This window comes from Ambystoma mexicanum, chromosome 6p, assembly GCF_040938575.1.
Source record: "Ambystoma mexicanum isolate Mex_15411 chromosome 6p, UKY_AmexF1_1, whole genome shotgun sequence".
Lineage (NCBI taxonomy): Eukaryota > Metazoa > Chordata > Amphibia > Caudata > Ambystomatidae > Ambystoma > Ambystoma mexicanum.
Window position 1 is genome coordinate 440,656,408 of NC_090935.1, and position 22,003 is coordinate 440,678,410.

Here is a 22,003-nt window from a genome sequence, read left to right on the forward strand (position 1 = left end):
AAAAGAAGAAAGTATGTCCCCAAAACTAGTGGAAAATCAATGTGAATGTTTCACCAATAGAACAGAATACATGTTAAATTATTAAATAGTGTACTGTTTACTGTATACCTGTATGTTTTAATTGTGAGAGTATTTAATGTGACTGCTTACATTCATATTAACATGTTGCATCTATTGGTATGTATAGCATGCTAGTGTATAAAGTAGTATTTATACCAAATGCTATTGATATGCTAGTAGCCACTTGTGGATTATTTTTATTTAGCAGTGGAAAGGTAACAATTTTCTTGAAGCATATTGACTTCTCCAACCTTTTTCTGTACACACCTGTATGTTATAATTGTAAAGATTCTACTGCTTATATTTTTATAAGTATTCCCTATGTAGAAAGATTTATAGTACGCTAGTGCATACATTCCTGATAACATTTTCAATAACATGTTCTATATAGTGCGATTAACAATACGCCAGTGCCGACAATTGTATTGACATTTTGTGTATGGTGTTGTGAACAATATGGAAGCTGCTAAATTCATATTGATGCCATTAGATTCTACTGCTTACGTTTGTAATAAAATGTTTGATCTTGTATTATTTATAGTGCAGTAGTATGTATATTGGAATTTTGTATATTGTGATGTGAATCATATGCTAGTGCCTTATTGCTATAATGCATTATGAAATGAGTAACTAAAAGGGTTGGTTTTATTATTTTCAATGCTTACATTTAAACAAAAGTTGCATTCTGTACTAAAAGACGAATTTATAAAAATAATTTACTAACCTGGCACCTTTGAAGGCATTGAAGGAGTGCATTTTCAAATTCTCTGCAATTAAATAGTTATACATTATTTATTTTAAATATATAACAATTTAAAATGACACATTTAACATTAGAGTTGCTGCAATGAACAAGTTATGCATCATTTTTTTTTTAAGTATAACATTTTAAATGGCCTGTTACTTTTCATTAACACCAGTCACTGTCTTCAATTGAATCGATTTATATTTTGAATATGCATGGCCGAATAAGGTGTGTAATAGTTTCCACCATAAATGGCATGTGTGTTTGTTGTAACGTAAGTACAGCTGAGCGTTGCTGTATGTTGATTGTTTTATGTAAATGATGCAAGCACAGTTGGCAATTATTTGCACATGCTATTTGTAAAAGAACTCCAGGTACATGTGTAAGCAAAAGTGTGGTGTATATATTATGTGTATTTCTCAATATTTAGTTGTGTAAGTTTGGTATGTAAATATGTGTTTACATATGTAATGTAATGTAAGCGCATGTATTAGTATGCAGAATGCATATCTGTTGTGTTGCTCCGTTATTCAAGTCACATGATTACAAGTATAGGTGCAGCGTTAGTACTGTGTACATGCACAATGTTTGCAGATGGAATTTTATAGTATTTCACATTAGGCATTGGTGCAGGTATGTAGATTTATATGTAAGGCACATTATTGTAGTGTCCCTTTACCATGCCTATATGTATATTATTATGGATGTGATTATTGTTGTATTATGTATGAGTTTTAATATGGATTGTTACTGTGTGTGTTTTTATTTCAACCTTTTTTTAATGTAGGACAAAACAATTTTAATTGCTCGAGGTTTGTGGGTTCATTGGCTGGAGCATTACATACAGAGAGTGGTGAGTGTTTCATCATTTGTTGTCAAGCTGAAATGGCTTTCTTTTTGAGGTGGCAAATAGCAAGAAATTCTTGATAAACCTTTTGTTCATTGGGACAGTGTTGTAAAACCATCTGATTTTATTGCAATCCACGCTGGTGGGAACAATATTGGCTATAAAAGAGGATCAACAATGTGTTTTCATTTTTAAAGTGACCTGCTATGTAAAGCAGGATTATTCCCAGCAACCAAAAATAAGATTGTGTGTTTAAAATCCCATAAAGTGTGGATGCACGGAAGTGAGAATGATCTGATGGAAATGGACTAAAATTTTAATAGTCATATTGACAGCATTTTTCGCAATAGATGGAGTATATTTTTGAAGGCCTATGCTATGTTTCACAGTAATGTGCTCCTTTACTTTTTTATATCATATACTTTTTTGTTAATATATTGTTATGCATTTCCTTGGCTAAATTGTGTAATTCCTTGTGTATGCTGTGTGTTGGAATGCTAATGTTTTCTAAATATTGTTCCTGGAATTCTGTGTTTTGTTGCTTGAGTCAGCCCTATCATATCAGCCACTTGCATTCCTAAAAATAGCAAATACTGCCAAAAAATGTAAATAAGGAGTAAAAATACCCCGAGCAAAAAATAGGAAACAGACACGTCGGACCATGTGCACATGCTTACACCCCCACAGATCCATCAAAATGTCTGGACCAGTAGTGCACTGAAAGAACAAAGAAATATCTAGGCTGAGTACCACAAATGAAATACACCAATCACAGGCTGAAAAGATACAAGTATATTTTATTGCTGTACAGTTTACAAAGCAAAACACTATCTGGCTCCCAACACCTCACAGTGTGTACCAGCCGATACAGAGAGGAGAGAGAGTGCTGAACATCTAAACACTGCCATTTTTATACATTTCCTACAATATTGGCCAGCCTCTCTTCACGTTAATAATTTGTGGTCTACAGTTTGTGCCTACTTCACATAAAAGATTTTACAATGTTATGCTAAGGATTGCCCAAGTTTGTACTTCCATGAGAATACAATAGTGATGTATGTTTTTGGATCCGCGGTAAGCCTTATTTCAAGAGTCTCTACAATGTAGTTCAGCTAAAGCATACACTCGAGGTTTGTCCTTCATTGTTCCAATGTTTATAATAAGGATGAGGCTTGTGAGCACAGACAACACTTGAATGGCAGTTCGTATGAAGCACATGGTTTCTTTGCTCAGTTTAAACAGTCAGCTCTCAGACAACCTAAACATTAACAGAACTCAGTGGTCGTAAGGCTCTGAAAGATCTGAAATGTTGAATGCACAGACGGCTGCCTCAAAATATTACTCTGGAATATTTTCATACTCTTTCATGCAAGCAATCAAACGTTATTTAAAATAGTCATTTTTTGCAACTTCATAAAGACCTTCCCTTAACGTTAACTATGTCTTGCGCTAGCGCAAAGGAATCATATATATTATGTAGATTCCTGTTCTTCTGGAAATTTAAAAGATAGAATGTTGTTACATTTCAACAATTAGAAGTGTGTAATCCATGCATGTTTTTCTATTGCTGAGATGGGTCTTGCTAGCAATCATGTTCTGCAGCACAGAAAAAACATTGTTTGACTCACATTGTAAGTAGATTGATATATTAAATTGCAGTATGTAGGTATTTTATACCTTTGTGACATGGCAATGCTTATTTCAGAAGGTCGCATTACATCTGTACTGTATCTTGCTAATTGAGCTATTTGACAATTAGGGAATTGTGGACCGATATATGTAGTAGGTCATGTAGCAGTCACAATGTTAGCAGTCGTAGTTTTAAATGCTGTATTCAATATTAATCTTTCACTAATTGTCTTGTATTTGTATTTTCAAGAATGTGCTGTGCTGGAATCTCATTTTATAGTTTGGAAAAGATGAATGTGCATAAATTCAAAATATACAGTTGTGCTATATTATTTATTTTACATGTATCTATGTCATTGTTTTATCATACTTATTTACTTTTTTGAATTACAACTTACAAGTAAAATGTCTTCTTAGATGTTCATGGTGGTAGATTCTGGAAGGAGAAGTCGTTAGAAGTATCAAAAGTAGTTTGTGATAGAGCAGGCTCTGAATCACAGCACAAATGCATTCTCAGAATTGAAAGATACATCTGAACTATTGATCTGAGGTGAGGTGGTTAAATTTGGGTTTCTGGATGTGATTTGTAGATGGGTCTGTGACTGCTTGAATGCTGCCACTCATAGGCCCTCATTACGACCCTGGCGGAAATTGAAAAACGATGGCGGAAATGCAATACCGCCATCGAATAGCGCTCGGTGCGATTATGACCCGTCACCGTAAAGTATGATGCCATTAGTGACACCGTAGTGAACGCCAACGCTAACTGCACCAAGTACGCGCACGCGCGCCATGCAAAACCGTAATTACCACCATGGCGCAACGGTACGCCAATTCTAACCCTAGCGGACATTTACCTAACGCCATCAAGCATGGCGGAAAGTACCATTCCGCCATGGTGAGAATTACGGCATCGCGAACCAACCGTAAATGGCCCTACTGAGTGCCTGTACACCACTCCCTGGCCACATTGCACAACTCCTCGTAGGTGCAATGAAGTCACACAATGCAACCAGTGAAATGTACAAGTCACCCATGCATGCCAACGAACAAATGAATGTAGGGGCTCCAAGTGCCTTGTGAGTGGCCATCCATATTTGGCATGTCACCATTGCCGTACTGATGCAGCACAGGCATGTGAAGGTTCAAGTACAGCAATATGAACTGAAATATGAGACAAAACAACAACAGGCCCCCATCGCTTGACACCAGTGTAAGGCAACATTCAAAGCAGTATCCTGAGGGAGACTGCACCAGCCCTGTACTCTTGCCAGTAAACAAACCAACCATCAGCATAAGCATGTACCACACAAGTTGGCAGAGTGACTGAGCAGCCAGGCTCATCTCAAGAGGGGCCAATGGGAGCTGCAGGGCACAGATGGCACGAATACAGAAGCTATTCCAATGGACATGACCTCAGTCTCCCTCCAAGAAACGCACGCAAACACAGGCACCTGTGACCAGCCATATTCTGATAATCACATCATTCCACCAATCCACCTGGCTGACCGGCATCTGTTACACAAAAGCTAATCCCCCGCCCCTGAGCATGACATCATTAAAACAGTCATAATGGCAGCCCCTATCCCTGACCTCACTGGGCTTCGTAGGCAAACGCGCCCAGTACAGTACCACGCAACTATACTCAGAAGCCGGAACCCAATGCAGATCTTCTCACAATACATCGCTCCACAAATAGGAATATGCTACATTACTTGCAAAGAATAACGCTACACGGTTAATATCATAATAAAAATTTAATGCACAACAAAATCACCAAGCCCATACAGGTATTAGGTCATGAACTCCAAAATATATTTCATTATTGTGGGCTGCATCCGCAATAAATGACCAGCTTCTTCTTGTGTGATGCCCTGTTCCTTCATGGTACACAGGGGCTACATTCACGTTCAAAAAGGCAACATGGAAGCGCCTAGAACCGCAGGGCCGTCCCATTAGGTAGGCACTAGTCCAGCTGAAAGGTCGATATGTTGCTCCTAGCCACTAGTACTGCGTAAGGGCATGTGGCCCATTGGCGATCGTCCCATAAGATCGTAATGGTGCTCCACTGATTAACTCGAAGCAGCAGGTGTCGGGAGTAAAAGCCATCTGCAGGAGTGGCATACAGATGGCAGCGGCAAAAGGGGAGGAGATACCTGTCACCCAAATGAAATGAAAAAGAATAGTATGGGCATCAGAACTTCATTTGAATTACTCACTTCAATGATCACACAAAATCTACAGCCATATGCATGCAAGCCCACTCAAAAGGATTATTCCCACCTAAAAATCACTTGCGAATCATAACTATATAAATCGAGGTGAAAACACTATTACAACCAAGTCTTTGTGTGCATGCGTCTGTTAAAACAGAATCCATTAGATGGGATTAGTAACGTGCATAGACACAAGTGTTTGAAGGCGCGTCGAGACAGGGAGGGTTCAACAAGGGCAGATAGACGATGGTCCCACTATGGCAGCTCTGCATCACATAGCGCAGGGGAAGTGGATAGATTCCAAAAAGCCATGTACATGGCAAACTCTCAATTAAATCATCTGTCCATGCATCCATACATCATTCCCTCATCCCGGTATGAAAACGCCTGATTATTTACTCACATAACATGTGAAATTTCCATTGAGTCTGTGCGTAATGCAGTCTGCAAAATCCACTGTGCTCCAGCCCAGAATTCCAGTGTTGTGAAGTAACATGTATTTGGGAACGTCCTGCCTTATCGTCCACTACGCTATTGCGCATCCCATACTATTCATATCAATCATTGCATTCTCGCCATGGCCCCTGTCCGAAGGACATTAAACAATAGAACGTTATATTTGCAGTCAGACCTGTGGGCGTCTCCTCGCCGCTAGCTGAAAACCGAAAGCGCTGTCCTTCGAATTCCTCATTTGCAACATCACGTCGAAAAGGCATCTGTGACCGCTTGAAATCACAAATTCATCCATGTAGTGCGGCAGTGTGTGAAAATGGCAACTGGCTTCACTCACAAATGGGACGCCCCGCCCGTCGGTGAACCTCGGTACAGTGCTGCATGAGGGTCCACCGTTAATCGAGTACTACATTCCACTGACCCTTCACAAGTTTGTTCGCGACTGCAAAGATAGTATGTGAAACAATGGGACCATAGCAGAATGAACATATGAACCAATATTTCACTGCCATCGGGATTAAATACATGATTGTAATAGCAAGATGCCATGCGTCAAATTGCAGCGTTGTGTGCGGGACGTGCTCGCCCAAAGGGGATTGCAGCTTGCACAGGTGGAATGAATCACCACAGGTGGAGGCTATACAGCCTGAAAACACATAAATTGCACACCCAACCCCCTCCCACAACCACACCCACTCCAAAATGCTACCGGCAGGACTAGCGATGTTGGCCCTGGGGGACCTGATAGCACTGCAAGTACGCCAACTTCAAGAAGAAGACGAACACCAACTACTACAACAACCGGCCGCACAGAGGAGACGCAGGAGGAGGAGGAGGGCAAGGCAGGGCCAGCAAGGCCCACCAGCACAGCCACTACCACCACGCAGGCAGCCCGCAATCCCACGCCTCCGAGCTCATCCGTTCAACCTCACTGATGAGCAGATCCACACCCTCTACCGTTTGGACCGGGACACCATAACCGCCATTGTGGACATGACACACGCTGACCTTGTCAGCATGATAGATAGCCCAACCGCCATCCCACCCCTACTGAAGGTGGTGTCTGTACTCCACTTCCTGGCCACAGGCACCTACCAGCACACAGTCGGACAGTTGCATGGCATTTCACAGCCACTGTTGTCACGGACACTATTGCAAGTGCTCGATGCCCTCCTGAAGCACGCAGACGACTACATCTCTTTACCACGCTCGGAGCATGAGATTACAAACACAAAAGTGGGATTCCATGCACTTGCCGGCATACCGGGTTGCATTGGTGCCATCGACTGCACCCATGTGGAATTGGTTGTCCCACATGCCATGGAGGTCCAGTACCGCAACCGAAAACAATATCATTCTCTTAATGTACAAATGGTGTGTGACTCCAACAGGATCATTACACATTGTTGTGCCCGATTTCCTGGATCAACCCATGATTCTATGGTCTTGAGGAACTCTACAATACCACACTACATGGAGCGACATGCAGGGAACAGATCCTGGCTACTCGGTGAGTCTCATTTCATGCATGATAATGTGGGGTATGTGATGCGGCAATGACCTGGCAGGAAGGGGGGGGGGATGCGTACGTAGCAATGTCATTCCACAAACATCCTTTATTGTCCACATACAGGTGATGCCGGGTATCCACTGAAGAGATGGCTCCTTACACCACTCCGGAACCCACAGAACCAGCATGAGGAGGACTACAACCATGCCCACTCACGTACCCGTGTAGTCATAGAACAGGCATTCGGCCTACTGAAGGCTCGTTTCCGCTGCCTCAGCAGGTCTGGCGGGGCACTCCTGTACCGCCATGAGAAGGTTGCAAAGATAGTCATGGCATGTGTCATGCTACACAACATGTGCGTACGTAGAAATGTGCCCATGCCCCCTGACGCAGAACTGCAAGCACCTGAAGATGGTCATGATGAGGGTGGGGATGTGGCAGCACCTCAAGGAGTCCGCGAGGCACAGGAGGCCTATGAAATTCGTCAGAATATCATAGATTCATGCTTCTAGCACTCACGCCTGGTGGCTGATACATGGACACGGGACTTGTGGCACTGTGTGTGTCTGGAACATGCACAATATGGACTGTACGCCTATAAAGGCCTCGTACACAAAGATCAATGTCCACACATCTCATTGGATGATTGTGAAATGTTTATAGCATATGTGAAATTATGTTACACACCCCATCGACCCGCCACCCAAGAAAGCCCAACACACCCCCTCCACCCTCCTACCTCCCCCCCGAACACCAGTGTCCAAAGATGCTCATTGTCAGTGGGCAGACACTATTGCAAGCCCCCTCTCTGGGTATCAGGGGCACCCCTGCCTGTGGAGTGCAGGTTCCTCCCAGATCTACGTTGGGGGCTGCCCTGGACGGAACTTGCAACGGATGATGTCTCTGCCTGCTCACGTCCATGCATGTCCCTAAGGGTTTGTGAGAGCTCAGTGAGCACATGGCGCACAGCGGCAAGTTCAGCACATACGTCTTTGGACGTCGCATGCAGTTCCCCCCTCAGGCTCTCGGTGCTTCTCTCCATTTGTACCCTCAGGCTCTCGGTGCTTCTCTCCATTTGTGCCCTTAGTGTCTCTGTACTTCTCTCCATTTCTGCCCTAAGTGTCTCAGTAGATGTTTCTATGGCTGCCTTAGTACCCCCACATTCATCAGCATGCTCCTTGAGGAGCGTGGCCAGTTGCTGCTGTTGCACGATCACCTGGTCGAGGGACTGTTGCCTCTGCTGGGCCATGCCCATTTGCGGTGGTGTCACAGAGGGGCTGATCACCTCATGTTGCCTTGCCACAGGGCTTGTGGGGGATGGCCAGTCGTCGTCTTGTGGGTGCCCCTGCGTGGTATCCTCATGGTGTACGGGATGAAACAAACAGGGGGATTGAGACAGGTCATGGATGGATCCTACATCGACAGCACCGTTTTCTGTGTCGGAGCATGCTGCCATTAATGGAGTGTCACCTATGGTGCTGCTGCCACCAGAAGCAGTGCCTTCTGTGGCATCCATTGGGGGGACCTGTGGTGCTGCTGTTGTGGACATGCTGGCTGCTGGGGTGCCTGTTGAAGTCCCCTCCTGTGTGCTGCCACTTGATTTGTGCTGCTGCCGTGTCTTGATCCGTGCAGCTGAGGTGGAGGGTCTTTGGCCGTTGGTCTTGGCCCTCTTTGCAGGTGTGCTGGTAGGGGTGTCCTGAAGCTCGTCGTTTGAATCGGACCCTGTGGTGGAGTAAAGGAGGGCGAGCGTTATTTATGGGTCTGTGGAAATTGGAATGGCAATGTATCACATGCATTGGGGTGGTACCTGAGGGTGATTTGGGTCAGGGCCTTGGAGGTGGTTTCATTTTTGTGTGGATTGAGGATGCAGTTGTTTTGCAGCCTGCAGTTAGGGTGTGCATGCTGCACGTGTAGAGGGTGTTTTTAGGATTTTTGATTATTTATGTATTTAATGTGACTTTTAAAGTGCGCTATTAAGTTACAATGTATGTGGACGTTCTCCTGGACATGTGTTTCTGTTGCACTATGTGGACACATGGTACTTCACATGATTGGACATTGTGGATTTAGCATTGTTTTATTTGGCCCACCTACCTGATTCTTCGGATGTCTGCACTCCTTTCTCCATCCCTCCGACTCCCTCTATACTCTCCATTCCGATGGTGGAGGCACAGATTTCTTCCCAGGGGGTCAACTTGATGGGTGATTCCGATCCTCCCCCGGTAGCTGTGGCAATGTTACGGTTGGCTGATAGTATGCTCCGTACGCGTATCCGCAAGTCGTCCCATCGCTTTCTGCATTGCTGTGGGTTGCGGGGTGCGGTCCCCACCGCACTTACCCGCTGTGCCACCAGGGCCCATATGGCCTTCTTGTTCGCAAGTGCCGTCCTGGTCATTTGCGTCGAGAAGACGACGGCAGCATTCTCCTGAAGGGTCTCTGTGAGCACGGTGAGTTCCTCATGGGAGAAGTGGACCTGCCGCTTGCGGTCGCACGCTTTTTTCGCAACTTTTCCCATTTTGATTGTTTTCACTAGGGTGGCTAACGGGTTGGGATGTGTCTCAGGGTATGATTTTTAATGGTTGTGTTGGGATTCTGATTTTATAGGTGTACGGCGTGCTGTTTCCCGTTCCGGCCCCATGTTTTTGCTTCCGTTTCCGTATATTTACGGTCACCGTATTTTGCGATTACCGCTCATTACGGTGACCGCTATGATGGGTGGCGGAATTGCACCTAGGGCGCCGTACGACGGCGGTGAGGGGCGTTTTGGGGACATTTCCGCCATCGCGGACTTTGCACTTCCGCCATGGCGTATTGCTCATGCCCGATGGGTCCGAATTAGCCGCACTTTACTCCGCCGTGCAATGGCGGAAACGCTATTTACGCTATGGCGGTCAGGTCAGTTACTTTCCGCCAGGGTCGTAATGAGGGCCATAGTGTTTTACAGAGATAAGGTTAAAAAGAGAAGAAGGCATACCATTTCCTCATTGCCTGATATCCATATACACATGTGGTGGTTTGTGGACCTACTGCTTATAACATCCAAAAACCTTTTTCATGCGCTGCTGGGAAAGAGGACTGCAGTGCGCATGGACAATGCAGATTTCCACAGACATCGGGAGGCACTGCCAACAAGGAGTTTGGTTTGCAGAGGAGGAACTGGACTTAATAGGAAAGGACAGCAAGTGCTCCATTTGTTTTTTCTGAATTGCTTAAAGCATGGTGCACAACAAAAGGCTGCTTGGATAATTGGGGATTCTGGGGTTTATTGGTTGGAGATGTATGCAAAGCAACTTGGTATCTCATATAATCTTAGTTTTGAAAATGTTGAGGTGCTGTGGTACGGAGTACATTTTTTGAAGTGAAATCAAGTGTTACCCATGTAACAGAACATGGTGAATTGCAAACACCCACACCTGATTATTGTTCATTGCGGAGGTAATAGTTTAGAGTGTGTTATTGGAATAACTTTTCAGTTTGCTATGGAAGATACATTTAGGTCAGATGACTCTTCACAGACCATGTTTATTTTTTCTTGAATTGCGCAAAGACAAGTGTGGAAAATGTCAAAATGGGTCTGCCCACAAATTGAAAAAGGCAGGTGTAATGTGAATAACATTTTGGTATAACATCTTTTAAAAATTCAAAAATTTGACATGATTCACTTAATATGTGTTACAAATCTTGGAAATTAACATTTCCTGTGCAAAATTCATACTGTAGTCCATATTGTTTTGTGAAAAAAAATATGTTTTCAAAACAGCAATACATAGTGACAACCTTAACCCTGGACATTTCATCTGTAGATATGAGTAACAATCTTACAATAATGAAAAGGTCATTTTAAGAGACACCATGAAAGAGTTAAAAAAGGTTGTGATGATAAAGCCTCCTTTCTTTTTGTTTGATCGGTTAGCCCACATTCTGCATGGTATCCCTACAAAATATCCCCACCAAAAATATTGCAATACATATGGCCGTTTGTCTTTCCATAGGTGATGTTTTTGGGGAGGATATTTTGTGGGAGGATAATTCAGGGGTTGTGTGGGTTCCCCGCAGGGTCCATGGGTCAATATACCCACACAAATATGTCGATATTTCTGGATCGCAATATTTTTGCAGGGATATTAACACATGGCACCTTCTACATGTCTGCAGACACCATGGAGGAGTACATCAAAGGTTACATTATTTTAATCAATTTATTTTTTAACTATAAAAGGTGGTTCTTATTGGAAACTTTAAAAAAAAATGTTTTTAATAATTGTTCTTTTTTTGGGGAAGAGGAACACCAACCACCAGTAAAAGAATAGAAGGACAACTAGCAAACTGATCAATTGGGGCACTTTTGATGTAAAATAAGGGAGGGGCAATTATTTACCTTCACTGCTGCCTAAAGAGCATTTCTAAATTGCTCCACTCTGCAAATGAGGGAGTCATAATATATACAAAGGACAGTTGGCCATTGAAGGTATGGCTCAACTGCCTCTTCTATACATAGTGATGTTCCAGCAGGACCCCTCTGCCCTAATGTGATGTTTTAAGTATGGACTGAGGTGGAACGTTAAGGCAATGTGAAGAAAGTTTGTTGTCCCATAAAAAGGAATTGCCTTTCTTAGGACAGCTGGACGGAAAGTGTGGGTGTGGTGGTGCATGGAGGTTGAACCCAAATAGTGCCAAAATAGCATAGGCCCATTGGCCATGACATGACTGAGTGTAGCACACAACAGCAGCCTGAGCTTTTGGAACACCTCCCATGGTTCTAAATAACTGCCACACCCAAGATTCCTACCGACTGGAGGGCATCATCCTCCTGTGATTTATTTGCACCAGCGTCCCTGTTGTTGCCTCCTCCTTGGTTCCAGGGTGTGGCCCCTGAGGGGGAGGCATGGCCCTGACAGAAGGCATTTTTATATCTTCTAAAAGAAGAAAGTATTTCCCCAAAACTAGTCTCACCAGGTGGGTAGTTTGATTGAGAATTACTAAAATAAATGGGTGTGTCCCACTGGAGGTGCTTTATGCAGCCGCTTTTCCATGTCTGTGGACTTTGAAGATTGAAAAAAGGCAGAAAAAGTTCAACAAAGTGAAGAGGAAAGCAAGGAAGGTTAGAATAACTTGTGCAGGGGCACAGATTTGACTTAAATGTTGCTACAGGTGAGCAAAATGGCTTTTATGTGTCCACGACCACACTTGTGTGAGGAGTGGTTGCCTGGTTCCAAAAGTGTACCTTTGCAAATTCAGTGTTAATTTCTGTAGCAAATTCAGTGTCCGCGTATGCCTCTGGATGTATTAGGGGGCTGTGCAATATGTGTGGACATCACAAAAAAAGGCACTGATTGATCAATTGAGAAATGCAAGGTATGTTAAATATTTTTAAACAGAAGCCGCATTGGATATGCAAATTGCTCCCATAGTCCCTAAACAGCACAGTGAGTATATATTCAGAAAAAACAACATTACACAAGAAACAATTTCTGGAGTGGTGAGGGTTGGTTTGGATTGAGCAGAATATATGTATTGAAGGGCAAAAAGGGTGTTATTTGTTCTACAGAGTTCGCAGGCTCACAGCACGTACACTGACGAAGGAATGCTTGCATCATTGCCAAATAATACATCATAGTTGTCTTACATATGAAACACACTCTGTGAATGTGAGGAATGGTGAGGATGGGTGGGATAGGGATGTGAAGTGCAAGCAAAGAAAACCATTTTTTCCCCAATGTTACGGGACACCCACATGTTCAGGGTCCTACTTTTATATCTGCGGACATCTACAGACTATGGCCATCACAGAACACAATGATTGATTTACATATGAATATACCTGGCCTTTAGGTGGCCTGGAAACATGAGATGGTGTGCTGCTATTGTTTCCTTAGTCCATCATGAATACCAACCCAGCACTATTACAGTCAAGAGCACTCATGTAAGTGTGGTGTAGGGACACTGTATGATAAAGTTGGACTGCCAATAGCTGACTTCCAAAAGATAACTGTTTAAAATGTGTATACATGACTTGTAGTTTGCGGCCAATTTAGTGGTAGGATTTTAATGATAATTCATACTGGCCTTTGTGGTTCATCTATTTCCGTGCACAGTAGGATTGCATGCTTGAATCAATGCCACAAATAAGCCATATATAAAATAATCTGTTTACATTTTCTCAAAACACTTTGATTTCATGCAAAATATCTTGCAGTTTTTATTGGTGGAATGTGTCCTCTTCTCCCTTCACAGGGTGCTTTCTTGGATGATTTCAGGTACGCTGAAGATTTCAGGAAGATTTCATGACCTTAAGGGATGTGTTTGGACAGCAAGAACACGGTTAGAGTTTACTTTTACTATGAATTATCGTGCTTGCACATTAACATGTGCTGACGCATTATTGACACTTGATTACACTTTTTACAGCAAACTACATATTACAGTACCACTTATTTAATAGAACCAAGGTCAAGGTGCCAAGCTGCTTTGCATATATGTTCAAACAATGAACCCATGATTCTCCAATCCCACACACAGTCCTATTGTTTTGTTCTGCAATGTTAGCAATGCACAGAGATTTTTATTTTCATTTCTGGTTCACCCCCCCCCCCTCTAGAAACAGAATACTTGTTTGGCCCTGCCGATGTCCATGAACATCCATGAGGGTCCACAAGCCCATCAGTCCGCTATCATTTGCAGGTGTGAAAAGGGCAAGGGATAGTGCCCAGATGGCATGTGACACATGTGTCTACATCGAGCACACAAAATCACTTGTACTCTTTCTACCCATATATTTCCAACTCACTCTGAATGACTGCACTGCAGCAGCTACAGATATGTCTACCATTCAGATGCAACAACTCTCAATGTAACCTTTCACTTCATCTAACACTTCATATGCATCCTTGAACTATGAGAGTGTAGTTGCGCCGTGAATCACAGTCTGCTGTATTGCAAGCTGCCTTACCAAACCTTTGCATCTTTAATTTTGCATGATTTGCAGCTACACCTAATAAGACATTCTGAATGTACGTTTTAATAAACTAGTATGAAAAATGTTCAAGCATGATACAACAATGCCAAAGAGTAGACATGTAAACATGTACAATATTCTAGCACTGCATAATTGTACTGCATATGTGATCTTCCAAATCATAAACTGTGAATTCCAATACAATAGTCTTTTTACACTTGGAATACCTGTGATTTAGGAAATCAGAAATATATGAAAGCATATTTAGAACGTCTTCTGCTATCATGATCCGCACACAATACAGGGCAATCTAGAGATAGATACACTGCACAAATGTTCCCCAAATGATTGTCTCCATAATGAATGAAAATCACATCTGGGTACTTCTCTGACGCAATAGAAGACCATTTTGGGAAAATATGGTGTGATTTCATACCTTTCTCAACAAACCAATTCATCTTGAAATCGTGAATATTCAGATTAATGTCCATTCATTCGTATCTGCAATACTTAAACACAGATCCAGGACTCTCCAAAACAACCATGCAAGTTTACCTTCATACTTAGTGTGACAACAAAGAAAGATGTATATGTATTATTATTATTATTATTATTATTATTATTATTATTATTATTATTATTATTATTATTATTATTATTATTATTATATTTATTGATTTATTGAGCATGACCTAGCCTCAGGAAACAATGGAGTGCTTTACAATCATAGGGGGAAGAACACAGTTGAGGAAGTAGAGAAAAAGGGAGCAAGAAGTAAGCAGGGGAGAGCAAGAGTGGGATGTTGGCATCAATGGATATACAAACCACCAGGGGAGGAGGCAAACTCTCAGGTAGGGTGGGGAGTGCAGGGTGTGTGGACCTAGGTGTTTGGGAGGAGACATTGCTTGAAGAAGAAGGTCTTGAACTCTTTCCTGGACTGGTAAAAGTGATGGGGTAAACATAATGCTGATGTGTAGGAAGTTCCATAGTCTTGGAGCATAGACAGGGAAGGCCTGTCTTTTGGTTATTTTCTTCCTGCACCATCTGAGTTCCAGGCTGCACATTTCCCTTCTTCTGGTGGACCACAGACCTCTGGAGATTCTGAGTTTCTCAGTGAGGTAGCTCTGGGACTTCAGGGTGAGAGCCTTGTAGATGATGCAACAGGATTTGAAGATGATAGGGGCTTGCTGTAGGAGCTAGTGCAGTTATATGAGGGCTGGGGTGATGTGGTTGAATTAGCGAAGTCCTTTGATGAGTCTTGCTGCAGCACACAGGACACATCTCTGCTGTGCCAAGGTAGTCACTGGAAGGCATTCCAAAAGGGCCTTTCCACCATGCAGTTGGGAGAGGACCAAGGCTTGGAAAGTTAAAGTTGTTTTCTTGGATGAAGGACTTGATTTTCCATAGGAAAGAAAGTTGTAACCTAGCTCTTTATGACTTTCTTGGTATGTACTGTTTGAACATGAGTTGTCTGTCGATGTCATCAATCTCCCTTGTTGGAAAATAGTCCTTGTCTCTCTCCTTTAGTGTCAGACTCCCTGACCATAATGGGAAAAAGTCACTCAGAGTCTTTGAGATTTTAAGTGCCATGCACTTATTTCTTGTGTGATGTGTTTCTTGTTAGAAAGATTAATGTCTGCTTCTTGATTGCTGTCTGTTTATCATCCCAGTTAGCATGGTACCTAGGTAACCACCCATCACCCTGGGGATGTTGGTTTTAGGCCCCCACTGGGGAGCCCAAATGCTCATAGATTAAATCACATCCTCTAATGTTCATATTCCCTCTAGGCCTTTGCATTCTTGCCTGCATGTTGTCTCTCTCATTGCAAGCCTATATTCCTGTCAAGCTTATTCCCACTCCTTCTTTGCCTAGATCTGACTCTCTTTGCCTCCTTGATGATACACCACATTCCAAATTGAGACCCTCCTCTGCCTTCCTGGTTTATCCACCAGCTTCTCATTCTGGTTCTCCTTTCCTGCTCCTCACTATTCTCCTCTTCTTATGTAGTATCTCCTATCCTGCCTCGGTTTCTCTCCTCCTTCTGCACCACTGCACTTCTACTAGTTGAAATTGCCTGTTCTCTTCTTTCATTCACTAAACACACATCGGGCCTCATTACAAGTACACCGGTCCGGAGTTAACGCCGCCGGTAAAACCATACCGGCACCGTTTCCACGTCCGCCCAATCATGTCCCGTGGGCCCGGAAATAGCACCTCCCCCAACCGCCACCACAGAGTTAAGGGTCCCGTAAAGTCCACCTGCACGGAAACCCCTCCGTTACCGGCAATACGAAACACCGCGAGCATCACAACTAGCGCGGACACGGAAACAATGCCAGAAAAATAGCGTTAAAACCATGATCACGAAGGCGGTACCGCCGCCACCGCGAACATGACGTTAAACAGTGCCTGCTGAACTGAATCAGGGCACAGGTGCACCAAATCAGCCCAGCTGGACCCAGCAGCACAATGGGAATCTACAAAAAGGCCACACCCAGCCCAACACAACATAGAACCATGCAGGCAGCAGCTCTAGTAGCACTTGGACTGGGCCTACTCAACCAACAGGCAGCACTGCACATGATGGCAGTAATGGTGCAGAGGAGGAGGCAGAGGCGGAGGAGGCACAGGCGCCAACCAGCCAACCCTGCACCTATGGCAAACCCCATTGTCCAGCCGGCACAACCCCGCAGGCAGCCTGCAATACCACACATCAGGGCCTCACCCTGGAACCTTACCCCAGGACAGATCCACACACTATACCGGCTGGACCGTCCAACAATCCTGTACATCACTGCCATGATAGAGGACAACATCAGCAGCCACATAGACACCCCCACCGCCATCCCCCCCTCCTGAAGGTTGTGTCTGTGCTGCTTTTCCTTGGCACTGGCACCTATCAACACACGGTCGGTGAGCTGCACGGCATATCACAACCCTGTTTTTCAAAAATCCTAGTACAGGTACTGGATGCCCTGTTGCGCCATGTGTCGGAAACACATAGCCCTACCCAGTACCCTCCCCGAGGTAATTGCCACCAAGTTGGCCTTCCTTGCCATAGCAGGCATACCAAATTGCATAGGTGCAGTTGACTGCACCCACATTGAGCTGACAGTACCATGTGCAATTGAGGTGGTGTTCCGCAATAGGAAACAGTATCACTCGTTGAATGTACAGATGGTATGTGATGCCACGCTACTGATTACACACTGCTGCGCCCGTTTCCCAGGCTCAACCCATGACTCAATGGTACTGCGGAATTCCACATTGCCACGGTACATGGAACGCTATGCTGGACAAACCACATAGCTATTAGGTGAGTACAGCTGACAATGCTCCGACCCTGTTGAAGTGGTGTGTGTGTCTCCAGGCCAATGAGCAATGTGAGTGTGCCGCTGTGACCGCACATGCATCACCCCCCTGCCATCAACCAAATAGACAGCGGATCCCAAACATCACAAAGGAAGACATGACAGGTCAACACAGTGTGCCCGTACACACCCTGCCACATGACACACACAGCCGATACTGTCACAGTTCCATACACCTTGTACCACTGCAAACACCAACCTACAAATGGAATACTGCCCTCCCAATGCACATGATGCCTGTAAATGAGACGTCCTGCATTAACTACTTCATTACAGTGGAGTGACTCTGCCATGTGTGCACATCACTGCACTATGCCATACTCACAATCAAATGTCACCCGCAGGGCAGAGTACACATACACGTAAATGTGTAGGTCAATATCCATTTGGCTAAATCCACTGTGATGGTCAATAAACACTTCCAACCACTGCATGGCACACATGCATGAATGAACAATGATACAAGATAGCACAGCATCAGATGAAGACATGATACCACAAACACTGACATGTCCCCCCATCTACATCCCATGTAGGTGATGCTGGATATGCACTCACGCCATGGATGATGACACCTGTACGGAGACCAAGGAACAGGCATGAAGAGGCGTACAATAGGGCACATGTCCGCACACGTGGAATGATTTAGAAGACATTCAGACTGCTGAAGGCCCGGTTCCGCTGTTTGAGCAGATCTGGCGGATCACTGCTGTACAGCCCAGTGAAGACAGGTAAAATCACGCTCATATGTGCCATGATGCACAATCTCTGCCTGCGCAGGAACATCCTAATGCCCCCAGACGCAGATGAAGAAGATGGGGATGGAGATGGGGATGGGGATGGAGATGGAGATGGGGATGGGGATGGGATGGCACCACCTCCCCCTGGGGGTCCAGTTGATGGCCAAAGAGCACGGGATGAACTGATTCGCATTTACTTTTCAGACACAGCACATTCACAGCAATGCATGGACATGGTGATGACAATACATGATTTGTTGTACTGCAAATGAAATGATAGATGTCCACACAGGTATGTTTTGATTTTCAACAGGGAAGGAGGTGCAATGGTTAGGGAAGCTGTACACCCGTGGCCACCCACCACCCAAACGAACCCACCCCCACCCAGGCCCCAATGTTCAAATACCCAAAACAACCTCCCCCACCACCCAAACGTACCCACCCCCACCCAGGGCCCAATGTCCAAACACCCAAAACAACCTCCCCCACCACCCAAACGTACCCACCCCCCACACCCTTCAAGTCCACATGTGTCCCGCAGTGCCCCACACACATGCCATCACTTCCATGTGCGCTTCTGTGCCTGTGCATCCTTGCCAGAGAGCCCCGTTAGCCGACTCAAGCGCCTCCTTGGACTGGCAGTAGTGGAGCTGGATAGGGTGGTGGTATTGGATGGCACAGAATCAGGTATAGATGGCATACGTGCAATATTTGCCTGTTGCCCAATCAACATGGACTCTGAGCCTGGAGGTTACTTCCCGCACATGGCGTGCCAGGGTGACAATAGTGCTGGCAAAGCGTCCAATGGACCTTGATAGGCGACACACTGATGTGCTGTAGCACTCCCTCTGCAGCCTAGATTCCTCGAGCTGCCTCTCCACCAGCTGGGTGAGGGTAGCCTGCTGCTCCTCCATCCGCTGCATCCGGGAATTAAGCTCTGCCATAGATGGGGTGGGTGACCTCATGGGACTTCGGAGTGATGTGGGGCTAAACTCCAGCTGATGGAAGGATCCCAGGTCATCAAATGTGGGCATCTCCCCCTGTGGCCCAGTATCAGAGTGCTCTGCCGGGGCACTGTTGTCACTACAGGCCGCCTCCTTTGCAGTGCAGCTGCCTTCTGTGTTGGTTTGGGTGGGCATGATGGGTTCCCGTGGCACCTGTGTTGCCTCAGGCAGCGTGGAGACGCTGGGGATGTCGGTGGTGGTGGCCGTCACATTTGCATTGCAGTTGGTACTGGGGGCAGAGATGCCAAACTGCTGGCAGCATCCTCTTGTGCAGGGGTGGTGTCTTGGACACGTGCCGGTCTTTTGTGCAGTATCACTGTCACTTGATACGGCTGTGGGGACACAGAGGACATTCAATTAGTGTTGTGGTGGTGGCTGATGGGTGCATCACATGCATCATACAGGTTGATCATTCAATAGTGTTAGTTACATGCATCTGATTGTTGGGGGTATGCATTGTTGTGATATTGGTTCCCATACGGATCATAATGGGTCCTTTGGCCCAGTCATGCACTGCTTGGGGGGGGTTGTTAATGGGTCCTTTAGCCCAGTCATGCACTGCTTGGGGGGAGGGGGGGTTGTTAATGGGTCCTTTGGCCCAGTCATGCCATCAACATATTCTCATGTGGCATTCATGTTTCGCCACTTGCCAGCATCTGCAGGTGGGCTCACTCCTGCCTCAGTCTCCCCGATCCCATGGATGCCCTCAAGGTGGAGGACACTGCTGCAACGTTCCTCCCATGCTTGCAGCCTCAGTGGGGAAGGGGGTCCTCCACCTGTCCCATTGCTGCGTTGGCAGTGTGTGGAGATCAGGTTCCGAACCCTCAGCCTAAGGTCGTCCCACCGCTTGTGGCAGTCCTTGATGCTCCTCACAGTCACGCCCACAGCGGTGCACTTGCGTGCTGCTTCCGCCCATACTTCCTTCCTCCACTGCTGTGTGGCACGCCGTTGATCGCCACTGAACAGCATCTCTGCATGCTCCACTATATGCTCCACCAGAACAGTTAGCTCTGCCTCACTAAAGCGCTGTTTGCGCTGCCTCTGAGCTGGAATCCTGGCAGACATGCTGGTGGTCCCTTTTGCCTTCTCACAGTGTGGATTCTGCTTGTGCTGACTCTGGATGGCAATGGATTGTGCTTTATATGATGGCCGCCTCTGTTTCCAGTTTTGGCGATCATGGTATTTCTGGTTCCGTGTCCGTGGCGACACAGGTTTTGCGCTACTTGTGGCAGTGCTATGTCCATTTCCGTGGCTTTTCCGTGATGGCGGTTTCCACGTCCGTGTGGTGCGCGCGACCGACAGCACGTAATCGGACGGTCTTTCCGCAACCTTGCGGACACAGAAACTTTGTTACCGCCGTCACGGAATCACCACGGTCCAAACCTGATAGGTTGTAATGAGGCCCATCATCAAATTTACCTACTTTTCATCATGGAAACCTGTTGTACCAATGATCAATCCCCAGTAATCCATGAAACTATTCAAGTGTGATAATGGCCCATACAAAGGAAATGGGTGAACGCACTACAACAAAGACACTCTGTCCCTACACCAACACCCTTGGTAGAAAACATACCCGATTGTGAGCCAGTCACACTTATCTGCTCAGTCTCTCACACCTCTTTATTAAGCGTCCTCCTCTTTTACAGTCCACCTTGCTACAGTGCAACTTGTGTTAACAAACTCACAGATACAGCCAGCACTGTGTCTGTTGCCTGACAACAATACTTGTTGTGTTCAATGTTTGGCTTGAGAAAGAAGACAATTCCATTTTCAAATCCACTGATGTCAACCTTACTGTGCTATGCTGCAAATAATTGGTGAATGGCGCTAACCATATATTTGGGAACACACTTGATGTCATCTTCTGCAATGAGAAAATCATTACAGTCTACTCCCCCATCCACCTCCATTGGGGAGACTACTCATCCATTCCATTCACAATCTTCAAAGGAGCTCCACTATGTGTAAACCAATACTTAGGACTCTGACCCTTTCTATACCCTAGACCAAAGTACATAATAATACATTATTAGCAATTCTGGAACAAAAAAGCCGACATCACACCAAGTCCACCAACACAATCACTATATGAGCAGTTCCATAACTGGATTGACTCACCTTTACATGCTATTCCTCTGATAAAACCTTCAAAACACTGTCAGGTGAAGAATTTTCAAAAGGCTACACACAAATTCTTCCTCACATGATACAGTAGAACCAACCATCTTTCCATCATTTGGAGGATAAAACAACCAACTAGACAGATTTTGTTACCATCAACAGCTGCATCTATACAGTACAGGAATCATCAATGCCTAGAATGTGCACTATTCCTGATGCCCTGAATCAGCACAATCAAACGGAAATATAATCAAACATCCTGCAAGTCAACAGTACAAACTCAAGAACTATGCGATCAAATTGTGACACACTTTACTAATGAGATAATACAAAACCAAGATGTCCCCG